Source organism: Euprymna scolopes, chromosome 9, assembly GCF_053919585.1.
Source record: "Euprymna scolopes isolate OS-2025 chromosome 9, ASM5391958v1, whole genome shotgun sequence".
In the NCBI taxonomy this organism is placed as follows: Eukaryota; Metazoa; Mollusca; class Cephalopoda; order Sepiida; family Sepiolidae; genus Euprymna; species Euprymna scolopes.
The window spans coordinates 40,617,191-40,631,579 of record NC_136490.1 but is presented as its reverse complement, the minus strand read 5'-3'; the positions used below and the strand labels follow the sequence as shown (position 1 = coordinate 40,631,579).

Sequence of the window (14,389 nt, the reverse complement as noted above, 5' to 3'; positions counted from 1 at the left end):
CCCCCTGCAGAAAAGTGCCTAGTTGAAGGGGAAGATATTAATGTTTTTAGCCAATTTTTCGATATTTGTTGTATGAAAGATCGAACTTTAAAACGATACGGATCTTGGTAAAATCCGTCGCCTCTATTGAAAGTTTAAGGAAGACATGCGAACAGACATACATACATACATCTATATATTGGTAACTAAAAATTTTCGACCCAAACTGATGAAAAAGCTTGCCCTATCTCTGAATACCCTTTATATAAAATTTCAAATATTTAGACCAGAAATTGTCAGAGTAATTTGGAATAGACCGCAAAGGTCAATTTTTTAAAAACTTTGACCCCTATTATGGCCCCTTAACATTTATTGTTTTGGCCTCAAATCAAGTTATTAAGTTAGATCCATGTCCAAGGAACCTATATCTAAAATTTCAAGTGCGTAGACCCAAAATTGTCGGAGGAGCTTGGTAGAGTTCTCAAAGGTCAAATCGTTGAACTTTACCCCTTAATCGCCAAATTTCTGGCCAAAAACCGATCACATCGATTTTCCCAAATCTCAGTAACATGTATATCAAATTTCGAGTCTGTAGACTAAAAATTGACAGAGTTATTGCGTAGGGAAATGTACACAGACACACAGGAACACAGACACACAGACACGTTCACTTTTATATATATATATATATATATATATATATATATATATATATATATATATATGTGTGTGTGTGTGTGTGTGTGTGTGTGTGTGTGCGCGTGTGTGTGTGTTTGTTTGTTTCACAAATACTTCTATGGAATGTGTTCCTGTGAAATTATTGCACTTGTACCCTCTCAACGAAACCCCCCCCCACCCGATTAGCAGCAAAATCCCACCCCTTCACTGCAGAGTAGAGGTCTCTAGATTTCTCGACATTCAAAGTCAAGTTTAATTGGGGTCGACGATCGACACAGTCAGTAATAGAAATGCGATGTTTGCATTTAAATATTAGTTGGGTAGTAGTAGTAGTAGTAGTAGTAGTAGTAACAACAACAACAACAACAACAACGATAAAGCAAACAATGAAAAAAAAAAAAGGTGAAAAGGAACACGCCAAGAAGAACGGGAAACTAACATAGTAAAAAAAGAAAAAAAAAAGAAAAGTAAACAAAAAAAAAAAGAAAAAGTGGATAGAGTTGAAGTAGATGAAAATAATGAAGAAAAGAAAAACGAACGAATTAACAGAAAGGTGAAGAACAAGAAAAAGAAAAAGGTGACAAGTAAAGGAAAGAAAAGAAGTGTTGAAAAAAAAAAGAGAGTGAAGTGCAGAGGAAGCAAAAAAAAAAAGGCGAAGAAGACAAAAGCGAAAAAGAGAAAATAAAGGAAGGAAAAAGAGCGAAGAAGAATGAAAGAAGAACGAAAGCCGAGAAGATGAAAGCGATTACGCGCGTCAGGTTCTCTGCGAAACACGCCGATTGCACATGTTCCGGGCGTGCTCGACTGGTGCACATCTATTACCGAACGCACACACACACACACGCACACACACACACACACACAGCTGATGATTCCGTTTCGACAACAGAAATTTATTACGAGAAGAAGAAAAAAGCGCATACATTAAATTTGGCAAAGTAAATATTTGCGATGCGTAACCCAATGTCATGATTTACGCGGATGCGACTTCGGCGTTAACATCTTTGATCCATATTTTCTTTTTCCTTTACAAAAAGACGTTTATGCTTACATGGGGATGTCCGTATTTTTTTCTTTTCAATGTTTACACGCACTAAATCTAATCGCTAGTCCTGACTACTAGTCAGCGACTAGTCATATCTTTTTACGTATAGCAACAGAGAATTGCATTAAAGAAGAAATTATACAAATAAACCATAACCAAAGAAACACTTCATAATCGTGAATCTATTGTGTGTTGGGGGTTAAAAAATTCTCTACAACGTTTTTCTTTTTCTTTTTTTTTTATCCCCCGTAATTTTGTTAACAACTACACTGCAAAAATAAAATATCCCAGGTTTTGAAACGGGACAAAGAAACAAATAACAAAAGTTACTTAAAACATAAAACAACAGCAAAACAAACAAAAGCAACACAAAACAAAACGAGACACACGCACAAACAAATAAAATAAACAACGGCCTCGCCTCCACAGAAACAATTTTAACAGCGTATCGTTGTTGTGCTTCTTAGTGTCGTACCAAGTGAATGGATTTTGTTAATCTTTCAAGGTTTGTATTGGTTTTTGTCTTAATTTTGCAAGGATTCTCATTTCAATTTAAAGCCAGATTCGTATTGGATATCATGTGGTCCAGGTCCACTGGACCATGTATATATTATGCGCTATCACTCAAAACAAAATCGCGTATTTTTATTTTAGTTTTGTTCTTTAGTTCTAATTGTAAAAATAATAAAATTGCCGGTAATAAATTCACAGTGAGAGGAGTTCTGGCAGTGAAATAAGAATCCGTGATCTGTTATTTCCAAACAACCATTTTTTGTGTGTGCTTATTTTAAAAATTAGTCCTATTCTCAAAATAAAAACACAGAAAAACCTTTCGTAATGCACTTATGTTACCGCGCTTAAATAATAACGTTATTATTTAGAAAACCATTCTTAACATGACGAGGAAAGTGTTTTGTAACCATTCTGTAGTTTTTTTTTACCTAACAATTTAATAATAAAACAAGAGAGATCGTAAAATTAGAATCTAACTTGAAAATACTATTTGAAAAATAGCGCGGTACAATAAGTGTATATTAAGCACCAAACTTTAAACTAGTGTACTCCTCAAGGAACGAAAATATCATATTTCAAAAATCTTATGAACTGAGTGATCAAGTGTGTTGTTATTTTTAACTGAGACAATCAAATTTTATCACCAAGCGAGACTTATATTTTGATCTGCCATGTTTTATAAACAAGGGGGAGACCACTCAATTCTGTCGGAAAAAAAAAAAAAAATGAGCCGAAGGGCGACACTCCAAGGCGAGAAGGAAAACGTCAGGGTTGCAAAAAAGAAATACTCTTTTAACGACCTGTATCAGAATTTTTGACACCCCTAACACTAAACTGCGAATAAAATAAAATAAAATAAAAAAACTCGTAATTTCTCTTTTAAAAGTGGGTTGTTTATTTTCTTTAAGGATTATACTTCCAAAATAAACTATTAAAGTTGTATAAAAAGTAATAGAAATGTTATTTTTTTATTAAAAAAAAAAAACGGTAATGAAATTAATTGAATTTTACGAGCTCAGTATTTTTCAAATTTTAAACTTTAAAAATCTATCAAAATTTTCTATTGATTCTATTTTTACGATATTTTCAGGGTCAATGTGAAATTTTATGCTCTTTCCAATAAACCGAATATAATATTTTAGACAAACGTTTTTTTTTTAAATTCACGCCCCCGATTTTCAAATGTCAATTAAAAAGTAAATAATTAATTTATGTACCAAAGTTTTCTGTATCACAAATTGAAGATAAAAGATCAATAAATAATATATTCAAATTTAAAGCAAAAAGAAAGTAGAGTTTTTAAGAAATTTATCCGTAAAGTTTAAAACCTTTTTTTTTTTTTTAAAAACACGTTTTTTTTTTTTGTTTTTTTTTTTTTTTTAATGAAACCTAGGTTCTTGCTCCTTTTAATTGAAAAAAAAAATTAGGGCTTGAATTAAATTTTTCGAGGAGTTATAAGCTTGGAAAGACAGGGGGGTGGAATTATTCAATATTTTTCACGAAATTTCTGACGCACCTGTGCACTGTGCAGTACAGCGAAATTCTGAAGTAAAAAAAAAATCAATTTTCATTAAAAACTCAATGTTATCTATTTATTTTTTTAATGTCAATTTCAACTAAAAGAAACAAAATCTACTTAATTTTCATGTTACAATTAGTTAAATACTGCATTATTATTAAATAAAAACAAACAAACAATTTTTCGATCTTTTATTGAAAAAAGGTTTTGGTAAAACCTTTGCTCTAATAAAAAGAACCACCCAATTTAGTGCTGACTCTATAGAAATCAACAATAAAAAAAGTTTTAAAATGTCGAGTTTTATAGGCATGCATATTTTTATATACTAGTGCATTTTGCAAGCATCACAAAATGAATCTTAGCCTTCGTAAAAAGAAGGCTACAAATGAATCTGGGCATCGGGGCTTCTAGTTACATCTGTCGTGGTCCAGGGCCCGGAACCCTTTTGCAAGTATGGATAAATCTTTTATAAAATATTTTCATACAAGCAGTACTCAGGAAAATTCTACAGAATGAAAAATATATTTTGATAAAGCTTATTTTTATTTTTCTGGATAGCGCAAAAAATTAGTTTTTTGAACAGAAGAAAACAAAAACAATAACACGCAGCAAATTTGAATTTATTAACATTGCTATAAAAATAGTGTCCATTGTATTTTAAATATAGAGCTGACCCAAATGAATAAGATTAATAATACTGTGCTACATAATTTAATACAAATAATAAAATCACATTGTAAGAGACAATCTTTAATTTACTCTTTTAGTCCAACACCTCTTGGCAGACAATTTTTTTTTTTTTCGTTTATTTCAAATGATCCATTTTTATGTAAAATTTGTTGATTTTAGTGAAGAACCACTGCACGTTGAAATTATTAAGAGTTCCTTTCTTGCACCATTCGAACAATGATCATATATTATTGTAATGATATTCGAAAATGAGGCTTCATCAAAGGGAGGTCACTCTCATATTCTTGTCTAGTGTTGCCAATCAAATTTCTAAGTTTAAAGCCAAATTTTGAAGCAACTTGGCCGTCAAAAATTGTATTTATACTTTTTTCTAAAGCATAACGTACAGACTTATTAAAGAAAGAACAAGCAGAATATTATATAGATCATAATTTAGTGCTTTGCGCTCGGTAAAAGTCTAGCTTAGAGGCGGGCTAAGATTTTTCAAGAATTGTGTATAGGCGAATTTTTAAATATTTCTTAAGATTCTAACATGTGGAACATTTTGTAGTTTAAATCAATTTAGTATTACACTCAAAATCTGAAGAAAAACACTTTTTAAATGAATAAATATGCTTGTATCATTGGCTTATTTCCTAGATGACACTATATTTGATACAACATTATATTAAAAATAAGCTGCTGTACTAATTTAAGTACAATGTTTTCTTTCTCTAATAATACATAATACTAACTTGATTTTAAATTCAAAATGGTATAGCACATTTATGCCCGCTTCTGACCGTCAGTGTCCGTCACTAATCAAAATCAAGTATTTTTCTCACATGACTTAAGTTAACCAATCAATCGCAACCATTAAAAAAAAAAATAAAGAGAATCGTCTACCTTTAATAATAATATAAAAGATAAAAACCGATGCTTATTTTTATGTGCCCTCTGAATATGAGCCGACGTTACAATATTTATGCATTTTTAATAATAACAAAACAAAGGAGTGAAAAAATAAATATACAACAAATAAATGTTACCAAAGGCAAGATAAGTTACCCTTCTTCCTACTTGGATGAGTTTTGTGTAATAAGTTATTTTAAAGTGTTTATTTGCTTTAAAACAAAAATAGTGTCAAGTCTGAGTTAGAATGAAAAAAAAAGATGACGATTTCGTTACAGCTATATCGACCCTCAACAATCACTCAAAAATCGAAAATTAAGCAAAATACTGATAGAATATTTCTATAAGAAAATTGTCCTGGAAAGGACTGGGTTTGTTTTGGTAAAAGACAGATTGCAAATATAGTAGTTCTGTTGATTGTTCTGAGTAAAAACAGATCACAAGTGTCTGATCAAGAAAAAAGAGTATCGGTTAATGTGTTCGGTTCAGGACTGGTTAAGTCTGACGACCAGAATGCAACTGTCGAGTTAAATGGTCTGAGATGGTCTAGTCAATAGTTGGACAAGTGGAGGTCGTTGACAGCCAGACGAAGTTGCTGAAACATCAGCAGGAACAACTGCTCAATTCAATGACTGAACAAGTTGCACTTGTAACGGTTGGACATTTGGGTTAGTTAGCGAGACTACAGGAAATGTCTCCTGTTCCCAGACAGGAAAATTAAATTTAATACAGTCAGGGGGATTAGAGAGTAGCTACTCCAATGGAAAATTTCTTTTCTCTCTGTATTTACATTCTTCTCGCTTACAATGATATAGCGCGAGGCTGGAACGTTGGTAGAACAAGTCAGTGCTCCCAGAAGTAATGCATTCGGTCTTCTTAAAAATTGTCTGGGCAGTACTATCGACATCTCCTGGTGGAGGCGCCTCAGGCAATTAGCAATTAACTAACTCTTTCTTAAATAGGGAAGCCAAGGCCTGGGAGGGTAGACACTGTAGGACTAGCCAGAACTAATACCACAGCTACACAAAAAGGTTACTGCAATGGCTCAGTCTCTGTTGCACTGATTGTCGGGGACGGATCCTCCATTGGTATATGCTGTGGCAGCAAGTAACATTGCTACTCTGATATTTATCTCCGTCTCATAACGGGATAATGTGATACAAGGGTCGGAAAGTGGCATTTGAAGAGCCAGTGCTCTAGAGGAAGAGCATTCTGACCTGCAAGAAATGCTTAGGAAACCCTGTTGTGCTGGCATTTCCCAGTAGAGGTGCCTCAGACGATTGGCAATAAACTAACTCCTTCTAAAGGAAGACGTTAAAGCCCGGGACCTTACAGAACCAAAGCCATACCTTAATCAACAGGGGAAAATGTCGTCTCAACAATGACCTATATTCTGTTAACTTTAGTGCCCCCCCCCCCCCGTTTTCTATCCTCTTACTGAGGAATTCATGCTAAAGCAGGCCAAATACTCTGACGGGCCAACTAGAAATCCAAGATGAAGGTCATATCAAATAGCAATATCCAGTTTGTTATGAAGGGTGTGGCTATTTATTCACAATTTACAACAATAATAAATTATTTGATTAGTAGGTTTGAAGTAAACAAGGGTTTTTTTTTTAATGAAAATCGTTCCAGACAAAGCTTGAAGCTACTTATTGTAAGGAGTTTAACTAGAATGAAAGATGATTGTCACAAAGACGAGAGGTGCCTATTGGCCTTCGTCTTGAAAAGACTAAGGCTATAGATAGGAAGAAACAGTCAGCATGGAAGAGAGTTCTACAAGTTTGCCGTTCTTGGAAAGAAAATCTACTGGAAAAAGAAGCTGTATTGCAATAAAGTATTAAAACAATAAATCGACGGGGGTAATGAAACCAAATTATTTAGATTGAGTTATTCATTTTATTATTTTGAATCCTTTGAGATAAGGCTTCATAATTTGTGTATTCATTTTTTTTTTTTTTTTTTTTTTTTGCGGACTGTTAGCCTCATCTTCATAGTTGTTGCTGTTACACCACATTTCAGCCAACTCATCCTCTAACCTTTTTCAGGTGATCAACCGTGACTGATTAGGGATGCTGAGTCTCTTAATTGTATCCCCAGTAATTATTATCTTCCATATGTGTTTTTGTCTCATCACGTTTTTGGCTAACTAATCATCTGGCCTGCTTTGAGTAGGATTGAAACCGCTATCTTCAGACAATGATACAGTTACAAGGCTCGGTATTCCTACCCTGTCGCGGTTAGTCATCTGAAGAAGGCCAGAAGATGAGTTGGTCAAAAACGTGGTAAAACAACGACAACTATAAAGATGAGGATAACAGTCTGCAAAAAGAATGAATTCATAGATTGAGTTATGTTTGAAAAAAACAAAAAAAAATCTGGTTTGTTCTAATTTATAATTAACTGGACGAGTCGGCGCTGTTTTTTTTTAATTAAAAAGTAAATGTTTTTAATCGTCGCATTTTCATTTTTCATTTTTTTTTTTTTTAATTAAAAAGTAAATGTTTTTAATCGTCGCATTTTCATTTTTCATTTTTTTTTTTTTTAATTAAAAAGTAAATGTCTTTAATCGTCGCATTTTCATTTTTCATTTTTTTTTTTTTTTTTTTCGCAATGTTAAAAGCTAGATCTTGGTGTTATTAATATTATAAGGTTTGTTACAGTAAAAAAAAAAAAAAAAAAAAAAAGTCGCCGCATCTTTAAAAGTTTCATCTTTGTTTTATTAAAGAGTTTCATTCTTTTTTATTTTTAAATGACTAATTTTTTAATTTTTTTTTTAAAACCTTACCATAACATCTACTTTTTAATTAAAAAAAAAAATGTAGTCGTAAAAAAATGTAGGAAAAAGTTGCCACAGAAAATTACTCTCTGCCTCCATCTTAATTTCATGTCACAGTTTATAAATGTTTTGGAAGTAAGAAGATTAAATAAAGGTAGTGATCCAATGAGCTGTGGGTATCTCTAATATATTACTGAGTTTAAAATATTATTTGGATGCTTCGGAGTACTGCTCTCATCGTGAGTGTCATTCTCACAATGTTTTGATCAATATGCAGAGTACTTGGAAAAAATCAGTTGTAAAAGTGACCTTCTCCTGAAGGTTGGAGGTTCAATTCTCAGTGTAGGCGACCAAAAAATCCAATTGTGAATTACTTAGGACCTCTATCCAATCATGGCTGATGACAAAATGAGAGGGTCCTGGATATGACCTAAAACTATATCCAGTGGTGAGGCCTCAGCTTGCGGGCTTTGGGGAGTGTGGAGCCACCCTTTAATTACCATTGCTCCCAGGTCCACTCTGACCTGGAGTGGTAGTACCTGTTAGGGTCCCAACTATGGGTTAAATAGAAAATGATTTTAAAACAACAAATATATTCTATTAAAAATTTTTCTTCAAAATCTTTGGATTCAGCATTAAATAACCAGAAGAGGGTTGATATGCCGTAAAACAAAAACAACCAACCAACCAACAGAATAAGAGCATGCTACCTCCGTGAAGTAAATAAAAGGTTCCGTTTATATTTCTGTCCAGATTCCTGAGTTCTGCAGAAACATTCCCGAGTTTGACAAGATACACCTGAGGAAGGTCAGAAGTTACATTGACCGAAATGTTATGATAATGACACTCAAAATGAGAACAGTAGTTCGAAGAATCTAAATAATACGAATAACTAATCCTCATCTCAAAAATTCAGAAACATGAGTTTAAAAGGTGATGAAATAAGTAGCTGAACACTGAATAAGGCAAACTAATGTTAGAGATGACATGCATTGCTATAAGTTCCTTAATTTCTTTTGTTCGTACATTTTAAGGTATATACATGTATATACATTCTGAAATTCTTTTGGGGTGTGAAGACATCACTTAATAATAAAAAGTAATAACAGCTCCGAAAAACTTGGAAAAAAATAAAGGCTAGGAGAAATTGAAATCAAAGGGAAGACTGAGACTATACAGCAAACGGTAATTCTGAAAGCAACTGAAATCTTAAGAGAAACTCTCATATGTGGGAACTAACTGACAGCATTAACCAACCAAATGGCAACTGCAACAGAATTAATTAGATGGAAGGAACATCACATAAAACCAAGAAAACTGAGTCTGCAAGAAATCTTATAAAAAGCACTAACCAGACCTCCTCTGGATGAATTTGGAGAGTTCTGAGTTCTTGGGGAGGCTTATTTCCAGTCAAATTTCAGTGAAGAACAATGGTAAACAACTGTTGTAATAAAACAGTCATTTGCAAAATTTATCAAAAAAAGGTAAAGAGTATTGGAAATCTGGGGACATTTATGATGATTACCTGTGTGAGAACTCCTAGTGAGTACATAATAGCATAAAAGTAAAGAGACTTACTATTTTTACTTATGCTAGAAAAATGTCTTAATTTTCTTATTTTGTTATTGCCGAAAATGGGACATTCTACTGGATGCTAGACTTTCATCCACTATTCCACTGAAATATTTAATTTTTCTTCATTCAAAGTTCTCAGAGAATCAAGGGGCCCCTTCCTAGAGGCAAACACTTGATCTCTAATATCAGACACATAGATATTCGAATATTCCATTAAAGTTTTTCTTTACTTATCAAACGCTGAGTTATTAAAGAAGTTGAGAACAAAATTTTTCCCTCTCCCCAAATGACCATTTAAACATGTTATAGTAGATCTTTCTTTTGGCCTCTTGGTTTTACTGGGTTCCAAAACAAGTTTAGCAGAGTATAAAAAGTGCTCGATTGAGCTCCAATTTATAGCCCCCCCCACCCTCGCCAAACATTCATGAGAAACACTCTTCTAGCTGAAACCACTATCAAAAAGTTTCCCCACTCTTTATCTGTGCCCAAAGCCTAAACGTAGAACTGCACACTTGTGGAACTCTCTTCCGTTCCCCTCAAGTAATCGAATTTTTCAAATTTACATTACCAACGATTCCTATGATATGGTCCCATTGACTACTATGCACTCGTTAACCCTTATCCTCGAGTGGCCTCTGGGCCTTGATAAGTGGTGAAGGTGCACCATTCCTCGTAAAAGCCAGTGTATGTTGGCCATAGCAAGATCTTATTTGTGATGCGAATACTATGTTATTTTGAATATTTAGTCAGGGTTTACTTACAGGGAAAGTATCCCCAGGTCAGGTTGTCCTGATAGGGAGACTTTAGACATTTGAGGATAGTGTCTAGTAGGCATTCAAGTTCTCTCCATAGGCATTCAAGCTATGTCACAGTTGTTTATGAATTTTCAAATGGAATGAAAGTCGAATAAATAGCGCTTGGGATCCAACAAGTCATGGGTACGTATAGTATTTATATAAATGCTTTTATATTTTTAACTTGGCAATACATGATGTACATTCCAGCGACAGTTTCTCAGTAAATAATAAAGAATGTGATAAAAGAGATTATCTAAAGTATATAAGAAAACAATGCAACGTGTGTGTGTGTGTGTGGGGGGGGTATTTATTTGTATACATAGGAATTTGCCAAAAGAAATCTAAATTTCATCTCGATTTAAATCCTTCCAAAGAATTTACTCCTATTCAACCACCAACTAATTAAGGCTAAAAGCCATTCGAGGATAAACATTAATGAGATTGATGGATTTTTAGGTTAAAGATGAAGAATATTATTAGATTGAAAAGTATGAATAAATTTTATTACTTTTTTTTTTGTAATCTTTGGTATTTCGTATTTGCTGAAAATGATAGAAAAACATTTCCAAACAGTAGGAACAAAAACGAAAAAAAAAAAAAAAATACGAAACATGAACAGAAACGTTTTGCATTTATTAGAGAGCGGCTTTTTTTCGAGAAAAATCAACTTGTAAAAATTTTTTTAATATTGTAATATCTTTTCATATTAACTGTATTGTAATATCTTTTAATATTAACTGTATGAAAATACATTTGTATTAAAAAAAAAATGCTATAGCAAAATTTCAAAGCAATCATTAAAGTAGTTTTTATTTTTTAGATTAGCGATTAGTAACAAACGAACAGATACATTTTTATTTATATAGATTATGACGAGTACATGTTGACATTAAATTTGAAGATGGCTATGTTGTAACTTACAGGTAAGCAATACCATGATAACGTTTTCCACAAAAAGGAAGATCTGGAAAAGAAACTCTGTTTATGGAAATTTCGTTTGATGATTGACACTGAGGGAGAAAGGAAAGTTCTTTGCAGTTGTGGTAAAAAGATGATCCATTTGTGAATCTCTGACCAAAAGGAACCAAAGATTGGAGCTCTGTCGAGCACCTTGTATGTACATTTACGTCTGAAGAAATTACTAAAAGAATCTAGAAATAATGCTTTCTCAATTTCAAATCAATTCAAATTTATCGTCAGAAAATAGTACATTGGCAATGTGCTCTATAAGAGGACTGTTAGAATATATTGCAATATTTTTTACATATATAAGGGTAGATATTTATTTGCTGCCCACCCCAGCAAGATGTGATACAATGTCAGAAAATGGGAATGTCCAGCTAGCACTCTTAAAAGAGGGACACTCTGGCCTAGCAAAAATTGCTTGGGCATCCCCATCGGCATTCCCTGATTGGGGCGCCTCAAGTAACAAGCAATAAACTTGTTCAACCTGAAAGTCAGGTGGCAAGGCTTGGGAGGATGGACCTCTTAGGTAATACCCAGATTGATGTACCTCAGTCGGACAGGTGTTGGTTCAGTTCCTGGCCCTGCACCTGTCGGGCTAATTGTCAAGAACAGATTCTTGACTGATTCTTTCTACCTAGTCTCCAAGCTGCTGAAGCAACAAGGAGACTCATCTTCATATGTATGAGGGTATGATTTAAAAAAAGTTGGAAGGTTCTACTTACGGACATTAGGGAGAGGAACTGACCAGTCAGGAATTCTAAAATATCCAATATTTTTATGGAGCAATTCCGGTTTCTGATTAGTTGCTAACCAGTGGTGAACAGACATACGGAAAAAGACGCTTCCTAAAATTGCTAGAATTCACCAACTGAAAAAAAAAAAAATGTTTCCGGATTTTTGTCTTTATCAACATTACGTATCTTATGTGGAAATTGGAGGGAGAGTAGAGATTAGCATCCAGCACTTCCATGAACTATATGGTCATCTATAGGCTGACCAGAGCCTGCTCCATGATGCAGCAATTTTATTGTTATATTATGGTAGGTCGATTTTAAAACTTTATTGTTTCAGGACATCATGTATTTATTAACAGATGAAATCTTTACAGCAACAAAATATTGAGCAATGGTTATAATAGTTTGGTATTGTACTTTTCTTTCTTTTTTTTTAATTTATTGCTAAGGACTCTCACCCCATTTTTTATACAATGCTTTATTAAAAATATTTTATAAAGACTAAGGGGGGATACTTGAAAGCAATGTGGCATGAAGCCAAAAGAGAATAGATGGGGGGAGGTAGTAGAATGGAGGGCGGGGGGGGGGGTCATCCATTTTGTCTATTCCTTAAGCTAGTTAATCACTCACCATAATATCTCATTCATCCTGTGGGCCTAATTTATTTAAAATATACCCACATGAATGGATGTTTTTTCCAAATTTTATTTACAAAAACACAATAAACATTTTTTATTTACAAACCAAAAAATACAAGAATCAAACATGTATGTATCCGTGTTAAATACAGAAGTAATTAATCATCTCAATAAAAATAACCTTCTTAATGACACTCAATATGGTTTCCGTTCTGCTAGATCTACAGCAGATGTGCTTACAGTTATATCTCATAGGATTAGCAAATCTCTCGACGGAGGCAACCTTTCTAGGGCAATTGCTCTTGACATATCTAAGGCCTTTGATAGGGTATGGCATAAAGGTTTACTTCATAAGATCTCTAGCTATGGTATTGCTGGAAATGTCTTCTCAATTATTAAATCATTTCTTTCTGATAGGTTCATAAGAGTAGTAGTTGAGGGGCAAAAATCAGAAGCTCACAGTATTAATGCCGGTGTCCCTCAGGGGTCCATCCTGGGCCCAACTCTTTTCCTGATCTACATTAATGATCTTCCAAATCACATCCTTACATCATTTGTAGACATCTATGCTGACGACACTACCATTTATGGTAGCACATCTAAGACAGTAAATGATCAAGTTCTCTCCAATTCTCTCTCCTCTGATCTTGAGCATGTAGTACAATGGGGAAAGGAGTGGCTGGTTACTTTTAATGCATCTAAAACCAAGCTTCTCTCTTTACATCATCAACATTCTGATCCACATCTGGCATCAATTGAAATGAATGGATCTCGTCTTCAGGAGGCCTCAAGTTTTGACAAGCTTCTTGGCTTGACCATTACTCCTGATCTTAAATGGAACACGTACATCAAATCTGTTGCCAAGGCCGCTGGAAAAATGGTGGGATCTTTCTATCGATCCGGTAGATATCTTACTGCTGATGCTATTCTCTATTTATATAAGAGCCAGGTACGTCCAAGGATGGAATACTGTTGCCACATCTGGGCAGGAGCTGCTAGAAAGGACTTGGCCTGCCTTGATAGAGTTCAAAATAGATTTCGTAGCCTCGTAGGAGATGTCCTTTTTCTCTTCCTTGCAAGCTCTATCTCACAGAAGAGATGTTGCGAGTTTGTCTCTGATGTATCATTATTTTCATGGAAAGTGTTCGACTGAGCTTCAATCTATGGTCCCCCCTCGCCAAACTTTCACAAGAAACACTCGTCTAGTTGTAAACACTATCAATAATTCCCCCCACTCTTTATCTGTGCCTAAACCTAAATGTAGATTCCATGAACAAAGCTTCTTTCTTAGAACTGCACGCCCGTGGAATTGTCTTCCGTTTTCCTGCTTTTCGGCTGACTACAATATGGTTGTCTTCAAGTCTAACGTAAATAAGTTCTTGATGAGCCGTTCCATATAAGTTATCAAATTTACCAAATTTTCATTACTAATGATTACTATATTGTCAAATTTCTACTGTACACTCTTTAACCCTTATCCTTGAGTGGCCTCTGGGCCTTGATAATGTGGTGATGCCTATGTAAAAAAAAAAAAAAAGGAACATAAAAGAAAACAAAAATTAGACATGAAAAGAAAAGAAAAAAA

At 33.9% G+C, this 14,389-nt stretch overlaps 1 protein-coding gene across 1 annotated transcript in view; it reads left to right on the top strand.

Moving 5' to 3' along the window:
• Nucleotides 1-1,029: 1,029 nt before the first annotated feature.
• LOC145284512 (uncharacterized) overlaps nt 1,030-14,389 on the top strand; it is a 113,617-nt gene continuing 100,257 nt past the window's right edge. The window contains exon 1 of the mRNA XM_080133397.1: nt 1,030-2,207. The gene's annotated coding sequence lies outside the window, so the exon portion shown is untranslated. The remainder of the gene's footprint in view (nt 2,208-14,389) is intronic.